The sequence below is a fragment of the Harmonia axyridis genome, chromosome 7 (genome assembly GCF_914767665.1).
Source record: "Harmonia axyridis chromosome 7, icHarAxyr1.1, whole genome shotgun sequence".
NCBI classification, from domain to species: Eukaryota; Metazoa; Arthropoda; class Insecta; order Coleoptera; family Coccinellidae; genus Harmonia; species Harmonia axyridis.
In genome coordinates this window covers 10,308,760-10,319,043 of record NC_059507.1, presented here as the reverse complement: position 1 = coordinate 10,319,043, position 10,284 = coordinate 10,308,760, and the positions used below count along the sequence as shown (strand labels likewise).

Here is a 10,284-nt window from a genome sequence, read left to right as displayed (position 1 = left end):
CTCTTTTATTTTGAAATCATTGTCAAAAATTGTCTTTCTTTCTTTATACAGTGAAAATGAAAAACAAGGGACATTCATACCATTTCGAAATTCTACACATAATGCGTACGAAAACTAATTTCGACTGAAAACCTATTTTTATTTCCTTCACCAAACGCATATTAGATCAATTTTATTCAAAAATAACGGAGTGACTAGAATGTTCTTTTAGAGAAATTGCTGAATACAAACAATTCGGAATGTATCCAAAGATATTTCCCTGCATAAAAGGTTCAATTCAGTACACATAAACAAAATTATAAGGAGAACTGCACAGGACAAATAGATATGAAAACTTCTAGTAATACCTCAACCCGAAATTGAGAATACCATTCTAGGAATTTCAGTTTGAAAATGGTTATTTCAATGTCGGGTATATTCTTCATTTCTACATAAAATCAATGAGTAAGTAGAAATATACGAATAGGTACAAAAATAGACCATTTTAAATTTTTACTCCTAAATGCCTTCTTTCAGGTACCTATGCAATGCTGAACCTACCTAGAAACTGTCAAATTGTCCAGCAATGAAATAATACGGTACACAAAAGAGTACCGAATAACCTTTATTTACAACTGATGTTTATCTGATGTTACAATGAAATCTTGAAATAACTCTAATAAATTTACACGAAATCACCTCTTGTTAACTTTTAAAGTATTATTCTCAAGCAGTAGCACAATACCGAATCTTAGATAGGTTCTGAACTACCCAAATTTTGTATTATATGAAATATGTTAAAAACAAGGTAATTTGCCAGCCATCATTACATCCGAATCGATTTTTTCAATAACAGATATCTACTTTTTCTCAAACTTACGAACCTTCGGTCCGAAATAATTAATTGACTATTGCATCCAATCCGAAACCTTCCATGAGGAATACATTTTTTCATTCGAGAAAGTAACATGAAAATCAGACATATGGCTTTAAAGATAATCAATGCTGGAATAGGAACTTGCAGGTTTAAGCGACAAAATATTTTTTTTTGTTCGTAACAAATAATTCAGGTTTTCAAGAATATATTTCCTAAGAGACGGTCCTGATAGCTACAAGCCACGCCCCTCAGGGAGGAGCAACGATTTTTAGTTCACAATTCTGGCACTCGAAACAGATTTACAACGTCTCAGAGAATTTTGAGTAACTATGATGTAATATATTTCTAATTGGTATCATTGCAAAGAAGAAGAAATAGGCTATGACCAATTTGTATTAGATTTTCGAATTTAGGTCAACTGAAGCGACAATAAATCATTCAAAATTGGTATTGAAAATCGTACTTTCTACTTCAATAAAACAATTAATTTGCAACTTAAAGTGAAATTATTACCTAACGAACATACAAGGGATTAAGACCTTCCAATATTGTTTTGAATCATCTCGATAGCGTTTACCGTTCCTGAGAAAATCACGACCGAATTAGTTAAGAAAACGCCTGAATTTGCGCCGCGTGAACGGACTCTTAAGACTAACACTCTTAGAATCCCTAGAAATAAACAGGTATAATACCCAAAATATTCTGTTGAACGAACAAACGGATGTAAACTCATCCCCTTTATTGAATTTCTTCCGATAGTTTGGAAATCCCAGCCGGTAAATTGTCCAATATAACTTTGTAATTTATGATACCCTTTCGAATATTTTTGTGTCAATTTTGTTCCTATATAAGATTCATTACAGGTATACAGATACAAAAAGAATGATAGAGCGGATTTTGAGAACATTTAATCCTCCAAGAATACACTTCGTCCTCAATTCTATGAATGATTCAAAACACTTTGTTTTTCTGATTCAGTTTAGTTAGAGGAGGATGTGTGTACATTTCAAGACCTCAGGTTTAAAAGAATAGAAAGATTCGTCGGTTCTCAATTCAGAATAAAAAAATTTTTGACCACTGAAATAGAGAAATGTCTAAAAATCACAATGCATAGGGATCAGAAAAGCAAGGTTTCAAATGAAAAAACTTTACCAACGATTTAAAAGACGGCATTACATTTCGAATGTGGAATCTTATATTATTATTTTTAGAACTCTTTATTGCTAAATTCATATGTTTGAATCTTATATCCAATTTTTATATTTTTTTCATTGATAATATCCCAATTCTATTCATATTTCTTCGGATGAAACCACTTTCTACTATTATATGAATAATTTTAATTCAATTGTATCTATCAATTTGTTGTAATTATTCCTGAATAGAGAGTTAAGTGATCATTCAAACTTTTATCGTAATGCAAAACGCAATTATTAGAATAAATATTCAATGAATATTCGAATATTCAAATGTAGTGGTAACTTAATAATAACATAAAAATTGTTGGCAATGTTATGCGACCCCTTTTCAACCACGCCACTGAATGAATTTTCGTATTATTTCTGCGCCATCTATAGCTCATGATTCAGCGCCATCTATTATCGAGTTACTTCTCCACTTTGGGTAGTCAATAGTGTTCGATATATGCAACCCGTAAAACATTGGTTCCAAATACAGAAGCGACTCCAAGTGACCAGCTCCTTGCCGTCAAACGGCGGTTGGCTTACTATCCTTTCCTTATACTATGGTTAGGTGTACAACTTTGCTTCCGCCGTTTTGCTATAGATGGCTGTAGCGGTAATAAATATATAGATCGTAGATGTCATACAATAAGCTTAGGTATAAGTGAACAAAACGCCATCGAAAAATTAGTCGATTTGTGTCTGCATCATAAAGTTATTCTCGATTAAACAGGTCAGCTTACGAGCCAAATTCTCATCATTTGCAGGAGGTTTTAATTTTCTGCTTCGATATGAAGTAATCTGCGGCTGAAGCTCATCGAGTGCACTCAAATGCCTATGATTAGGCTGCTTTTAATGGAATAACGGACAGAGATTGGTTTCAGCGTTTCAAGAACGGTGATTTTGATGTCAAATACCAGCATGGCGATTGAAGAGAGAAGGTTTTCGAAAATGCAGAATTGAAGGGTTCACTTGATCAAGACTCGCGGCAAACGCAACAAGAATTGGCAGGATCATTGGGAGTGACGAAACAAGTCATTGCAAAACGTCTGAAAATCATGGGAATCATTCGGAAACAAAGAAATTGGGTGCAGTACGAGTAAAAGCCGAGAGAAATTGAACGGCGTTTGTTTGCTTGTGAACAGCTCCTTGCAAAGCAAAGGCGGTAAGAATAACTAATAACTATGACCCCATGTTGTGAAAGTGGTCAAGACATACTTGGAAACGTTGAAATGGAAAGTCCTACCCCATCTGCCGTATTCTCCAGACGTTGCTCCTTCGGACTATCACTCATTTCGATCAATGGCACACGGCCTGGCTGATCAGCACTTCCGGTCTTATGAAGAAGTAAAAAATTGGATCGACTCGTAGATCGTTTCAAAAGATGAACAGTTTTTTCAACGCAGGATCCGTACGCTGCCCGAAAGATGGGGAAGTAGTGGCCAGCGATGGACAATACTTTGAATCATAAATGCTACCGGTTTTTTTACAATAAAGCCTCGAATTTGGGGAAAAACGGCGGAAGCAAAATTATACGCCTATGTAAGTATTAACATCCTTTTCCCTAGCTCTAAGGCGCAGTTTCACCAAATGCTTTAATCTTGACTTGGCTCTTAAGTGAGGCCTTAGATCACGATTAATGTAATGTAGCGTTTCACCACACTCCAAAGCGCCATTTAATCGACCAATCGCGATTTAGCACTAATCGGCCATTTTTGGAGGATTATAACCTTTCAAGTTGAGATTAATAATTATTTATCAGTATGGAACTCTTGTCTATGTAATTATTTTTCCGGAAATTTCTAATTTTTGGGTCAATTTTATCAAAATATGACTATATGTATAGGCTCAATATTTCCCATTTAAAATACACGTAAACTTTGTTTTTGTGTTTTATGAAATTTATTGCAAAGAATAATTTATTGATATGTTTGATTGAAATATTATTTAAGAAGCAGTTAAACTTGTTAATAAAAATAAATAAGTTAATAAAATTACTTATATAGTTTTTTTCCAGACTGTGTGGTTTTGTGAAATGGGATAGTTTCTTTTTAACTTCTGCAAGTTTCCGACATTTCGAAGCACATCACTCGACATTTTCGGCAAAAATTAACTTTGTTTTTTGTTTACAAGATGACAAATGATTTGAAATGTTATGAGTTATGAATGAATGACACCTGACACCTAGCGCCAATGGTGGTCATCACTGCTTATACGATACAGAACACTATATAACTTTTTGTTCACAACGTTGCCAAATGGTTTGACTATTTAATCGCGATTTGGTTAATCGCGATCATCTTCGGACGGGTTGATGCATGGTGAAACAGAAAACACTGTTAAGCCTGCTTTAGTAACAAGCGGAGTTTAATCAATCTGGGATCAAGTGCTGTTTGGTGAAACTGGGCCTAAATGGCGCTTTGGAGTGTGGTGAAACGCTACATTACATTAATTGTGATCTAAGGCCTCACTTAAGAGCTAAGTCAAGATTAAAGCATTTGGTGAAACTGGGCCTAAGGGTTTTTCAGATCGAGTGGTTTCTACCCAAGAAAACAAATTTTCTATAAAATCATTTCTTCCGTTTTCCAGTAGAGTCTAGGGTACAATCGTCTTATTTTCACTCTGTACCGCGAAGTGAACTTTTGTGCTCAAAAAGAGAATTGACGCGTCGAGTATTCGACGCGTCAATCGGATATAGCCCGATAAAAAATAAACAAAAATCTTCAAATTGCAAACAACAAATTCACATATTGTTCTTTGTTAAGTACTTCGAAGCTTCTTACTAGGAATTTAAAAAAAAATGTCAAATTCCATTCGTTATTAATTATCTCCCAAGGCACAAATTCCCATCAAGCAGATATTTCGGCACCTGCACAACATCCGAACCAAATCATTCGCCAAGAGATCGAGTTCCGACGGTTCTGAGTGAATTCCTAACGCGAATCTAATCGGACCGAATTTCTCGTCGATTTCCTGGAAAACGGATACCGAATACTTAGAACCAATCCCGCCGACGCTACAGGAATTAATCGAGGAGTTTCTTGGAGGTCTTGGATTGACCTCGAACTTCCACTCCATGGATTATTCCTGAGAAGATTGGTTTTCGTTCGGCCTATCATTTACTCACTACGGCTCCACCTTTCTTGGGGTTTCTTGATTATATATCCAAAATAGAAGGAATCGATCGTTACTTTTAGTGGTTTATTGTCTAGTCTGAACCAAAGCGTTGTCATTTTGGGGAAATTGAGATAATTTTAAGAATTCGTGCTCAAAGTGATTTTAAAAGATCTCTTGGAATGAAATAATGAGAGTAAATCACAGAAAACGCGTCGTCATCATGATAGAACGATTTCGGCGATTTCGCTTCTTTTGGAGTTCATCAGCACCGCATAACTCAACCATAAAGACAACCAAACGAAGCAAAGAGCAGCTTCAAATAAACAACAGCTTTCTCCTATGTAGGTTGAAAGAAGGCGAATGAAAACTAGCATTTGGAACAGTCTCAGAGTGAAAAGCATAGATAGAGGGAGCATATGTCATTTTCAGTAAGCAATTTTTGTCCCAAACATGAACTATCTTTGGCATAAAGAGCAGAAATAAAACATATCAGTGATACGATATTTCACTCGATTCGCGAGTTTCTCCACAAAGAACGCACGTCTTATGTCCCATAGTGAATCAACGTTTCGTACTAACTCAAAATATATTGAAACAAATACCTGAATATATCAGAAATTCAGAAAACAAACGTCAAGGGCTCCAATAGACGTAAAACAGCCGATGACACTAGGAGAGCCAAAGTTGCCAAACCTTGGATTTCAGCAGGTAGATACAGAAAATAATAAATATTCTGCATACTATAAATTCGACAATTAGGAATAATATCGGATTGCAAATATTCAAATTTGCATATTTTATCGGGAATCACTCAAATAAATATATTTCATTCAATATAATATACAGGGTGAGTCTTTGACTTGTACATATATTTTAACCGAAGATTCCTGACGTCAAAAGAAACACTTTTTTCCTTTATAGTTTTTTCCGATTCGGCCCGGTTACAAAGATACAGGCTGTTGAAAATCGATAAAAAAATGTGATTTTCAGCTATATCTCGTAAATGGTTTTATTGAAGGAAATGATTTTTGGAATATAGCTTTTCCTTGTTGTGATACATCTTCTCCGAACACAAGATTCCCTACACATCTTACAGTTTCTTCATTATGAACATTACATCACATAAAAATACCAGAAGTTCGAAGAACCCAACTCTTAAAAGTAATTTGAATGTTCATTGAACAATATTTGGCTAATTTGGAAAATAAAAGTATTCTTCATATTTCCTCCTACAAAGCGCCGTTTTCGAGTAACTTGATCTTAAAAAAAAAAAATTATCTGTGAAATTCGAAAAATTGGGTACTTTGGCTAAATGCAACTCTGTTCTGTTGTGGAAAAAAAAACCACAGAAATGAATATTTACTATGATGTCATGTCTCAGATTTTAGAATTGAAGTACTAGCCAACTTAGTTTGAAAATGAAGTTATTTGAATAAGCTCACCTCAACTCTTCTATTTGATTACAAACTTGCTTTGACACAGCTCTTATAATAAGAAGATACTTCATTAAAATCAACATTCTATTTTGAAAAGTCCAGATTTCCCATAAAGCCCATGTTTAAAAAAGTTTTCACAAAATAGTCCCATTATACTGACAACAGTCAATATCCCACTAAAGACTGCTGCTATCGAACAATACTGTATTCTTCGAGGGTCAATCAAACTCACATCGAAACATACCACTACGACTAGGTACATACTAGACAAATTTTCATGTGATTGAGATTAAATACTTTTATTCTTTTGCTATTCCATAAATTCATCCTAGATCATATGATTGACATAATTACTTCCAAGAGTGCCATAATTGTTTTAATATGAAAACAAATAAGTGAGTTGAAAGAAACAGGATATTCAACTGTGGATATTTATATTGAATACTTCTCATTTATTTTCAATGGCAAAATTAAGAAGATTCAAGTAGTAGAGTTGGCTATAATGTAGATACATATTATAGAACAAATTTGATTACAAGTGGAGTCTAACATTTTCCATTGATTGCAGAGCCATAAAACTTCATTTCCATATTTTCACACTGATGGCTCCAAAAATATTGAAGCAGATCATTATTTTTATTTTTATGAGATAGTTGGAACAAATCAATTGCTTCATTTCATAAAGGAATTACTTTCTATCAGAATGCACACTTATTTATTTTGTATCCACACAATTATTTTGGAAATTGTTTTTAAATTTCTCGAAAATATGTATGGAACTTCAATATTTTGTTGGGATTCTTCAAATCTTCGATATTATTATTTTCATTTCATGTTAAGATAATATCAAATATCATAATAACAACAGTGAAATCTGTAAATGAATATTTTAGGTTAGAACATAGATTATTCGAACTGCTGTGTTTAAATTTGCAACACTCGTTCAAACTTAAAACCACAGACTACTAGTCTGTGTTAGAACTTTTACAGATGAATGAGAATGTGAGGTTAAATTGTACGAAATAAAATAAACAACGATATGTTATAAATGCGATATAATAAATGAATGGATATGAATTATGAGTATCAGAGCTAAGCTAATATGGGTGGTAGCGAGCTCAATTCGTTATGATTATCGAAAATGAAATAGAAAATCAAGAGAAAAATATTTAATCTTTATCGTCATTGAAATTGGGATAACTCATTTATTGTATTATAAATACTACTTTGTTCAACAAATGGAATGTTAAAAGTGAGTTTATGATGGTTTTTCCAATCTAGTAGCTTATTTCCAAGGTTCAAATTGTATATTTTATACTTGCGAAAACTTCAGTGTTCCGGTTACCAGGGGTGAATTAGCTCATTATGAAAATTTAAAATGGCTATATCTTTTTAACAGGGCCGAATCGGAAAAAATAGTAAATGAAAAACGTGTTTCTTTTAACCTCAAGAATCTTCGGTTAAAATATATGTACAAGTCAAAGACTCACCCTGTATATTGTTAACGGTATAGTTAAACTGTGTATTTGAAAATAAATCACAATCCGACAACGTAATCTAACCATGTTGAGGACATGTAAAAATTGCGTATACTCCCTCTATCTATGTTCATTACTCTATGGGTTTGGCAATTCATCATGAATCGTTCAGCGCTTCCAAATTGTGGAAATTAACTTTGAAAAAATGAATCTGTTCTAGAAGTACTTGGTTTATTTTACTGTCAACATAATCGGCCTAGTGAGCAAACAATTCGTACGGTCATTGATCGTTTTAGCATTAATTTTACTCTTCCCGATTCAAAACCATCACCAAAACAAAGAAATGTGAGTACCGAAGAGAATACTGCTGCTCTAGCGCGAATTGTTGAAAAAGATGCCGAAATGTCGATACGTCGCCGTTCTCAACTTGTTGGCCTTTGTCCATCGAATACGTGGAAAATTTTCCGTGAGGATATTGGCTAACGCACTTATAAAATACAGCTCTTGCAAGAATTAAAGCCAAATAACCATCGTTCACGTCGAATTTTCGCTGATCGGGCTGATTTGAAACTGGACAAAACATGTTACCAAAAAATTGTATAAAGTGATGAAGTTCATTTCTGGTTCAATGGCTTCGTCAAGAAGAAAAATTGCCAATAACGAATATCAATTACATCCGTTATCATTGATTGTTTGGTGCAGTTTACACGCTGGCGTCATCTTCGATCCTTATTTTTTTATTTGGTAATGATGAAGGAGTTGCGCTATCAAACCTTGCTGACTGATTTTTAGTTTCCAATAATTAGTCAGCTAATCATCGACGAAATTTAGTTCCAAGAACTTGCATAACGATTAATTGATATTCAAATCAATTCGATGATAATTTTATTTCCAGAAGTGGCCCTGTCAACTAGCCCCCTGTCATATTAGCAATTTCAAACTTCGTGTAAAATTTTAAGCTGATCACAGCCTAAAAATAAATAAAAAACACTTCAATCGTATTTCTGTTAAATCCTTTATAACATCCCTGCTTTGGCCGTCGGCATAAAATAGATTCCCATTTTGATTAACATCCTCTAAATTCTCCTTTCAGTCTCTCATCCACTATTTTGTCTGGTACAATCCCGTCTGATTTAGTAAAGCTCGTCCATCCGGAGTTAATTCTATGCTTCATTCACTGTATAGCAATGCTTATTAACAGAAGATTATATCTAAGCCTTTCCCTCCTATTTAATGCATTATCTTGAATAAAGGCTCTGCTACCTCAGGGTTATCCTTGGAGAGCTTTGTTTTCCCCAGTTTGAGCTCATACTCCGGTGGTGACCTAGATAATATCACTTTAAATCTCATGTTACATGTAACACGGTGTACAGCTTTTGTGATTATTAAAGAAATGTAGCTAACATGGAAAACCTACGCATTTAAATTTGTATATGTACCAGGATCTCATTTTAAGGGTGTGAATGAAGCTGATTCGAAATTTTTTTATGATATGTATAGGGTAGTCTGAAGCATAATTCAGAATTAATTTCATATATGTATGTTCGAAAACAAAGATATAGACTGAAGTTACACTTTTTTCAATGTATCATATTGTATATGAATTCAAAAATGGAATGGCAAATTCAAATAGTGATGAATTTTTTCAAATTACTTTATACCTAAGAGCACCATTTACGAGAACATCCACCGTTACAGACATTGTTTTTTTGGATAGACATATTGGCTACTTCTATATAGAAAAAAAAATCAATTCTGGGTTATACAGAGTTATGAAAATTAATATTCAAAAATTTACTACGAAAAATGGCCAAAAACTTTAAGTTTTAGGTGTAAGAAAACCTCGTGAAGATAGTTTCCGCATCAATTTTAACGTTCAATGTGATAGAGAAATCCTGGGTACGCAATTTGAAATGAGAAAGTTTTTAACACTAATTCGCATAGTTTTTTCTGTACAAAGTTGATATTGTAATATTCACTACGTTTTCAGTAGACACATTTTACTTTGAAAATAGGATTCAATAACTTTTTCATTCCAGCCATTCCAGGTTATGGATGGAGCTTAATCCAAATAACACTCATCAAGAAATTGGATTGCTTGCGCAGTATATTGTTCCATCAAAAAACACTGTTTTATCAATACAGGAAACACCTTTTTATGCATTTCTCAAACAACAACAAATGTAGCTTCACATTTGTGAATGCTCGGCTCAAAC

The 10,284-nt window shown here is 33.8% G+C and overlaps 1 long non-coding RNA gene across 1 annotated transcript; it reads left to right on the top strand.

The window, feature by feature from the left end:
- Positions 1-268: 268 nt before the first annotated feature.
- On the top strand, positions 269-937 carry LOC123684387. Its single transcript, XR_006748139.1, has 2 exons — positions 269-444; positions 517-937. It is a non-coding gene; the product is annotated as an uncharacterized LOC123684387 (long non-coding RNA).
- The last annotated feature ends 9,347 nt before the right edge of the window (positions 938-10,284 follow it).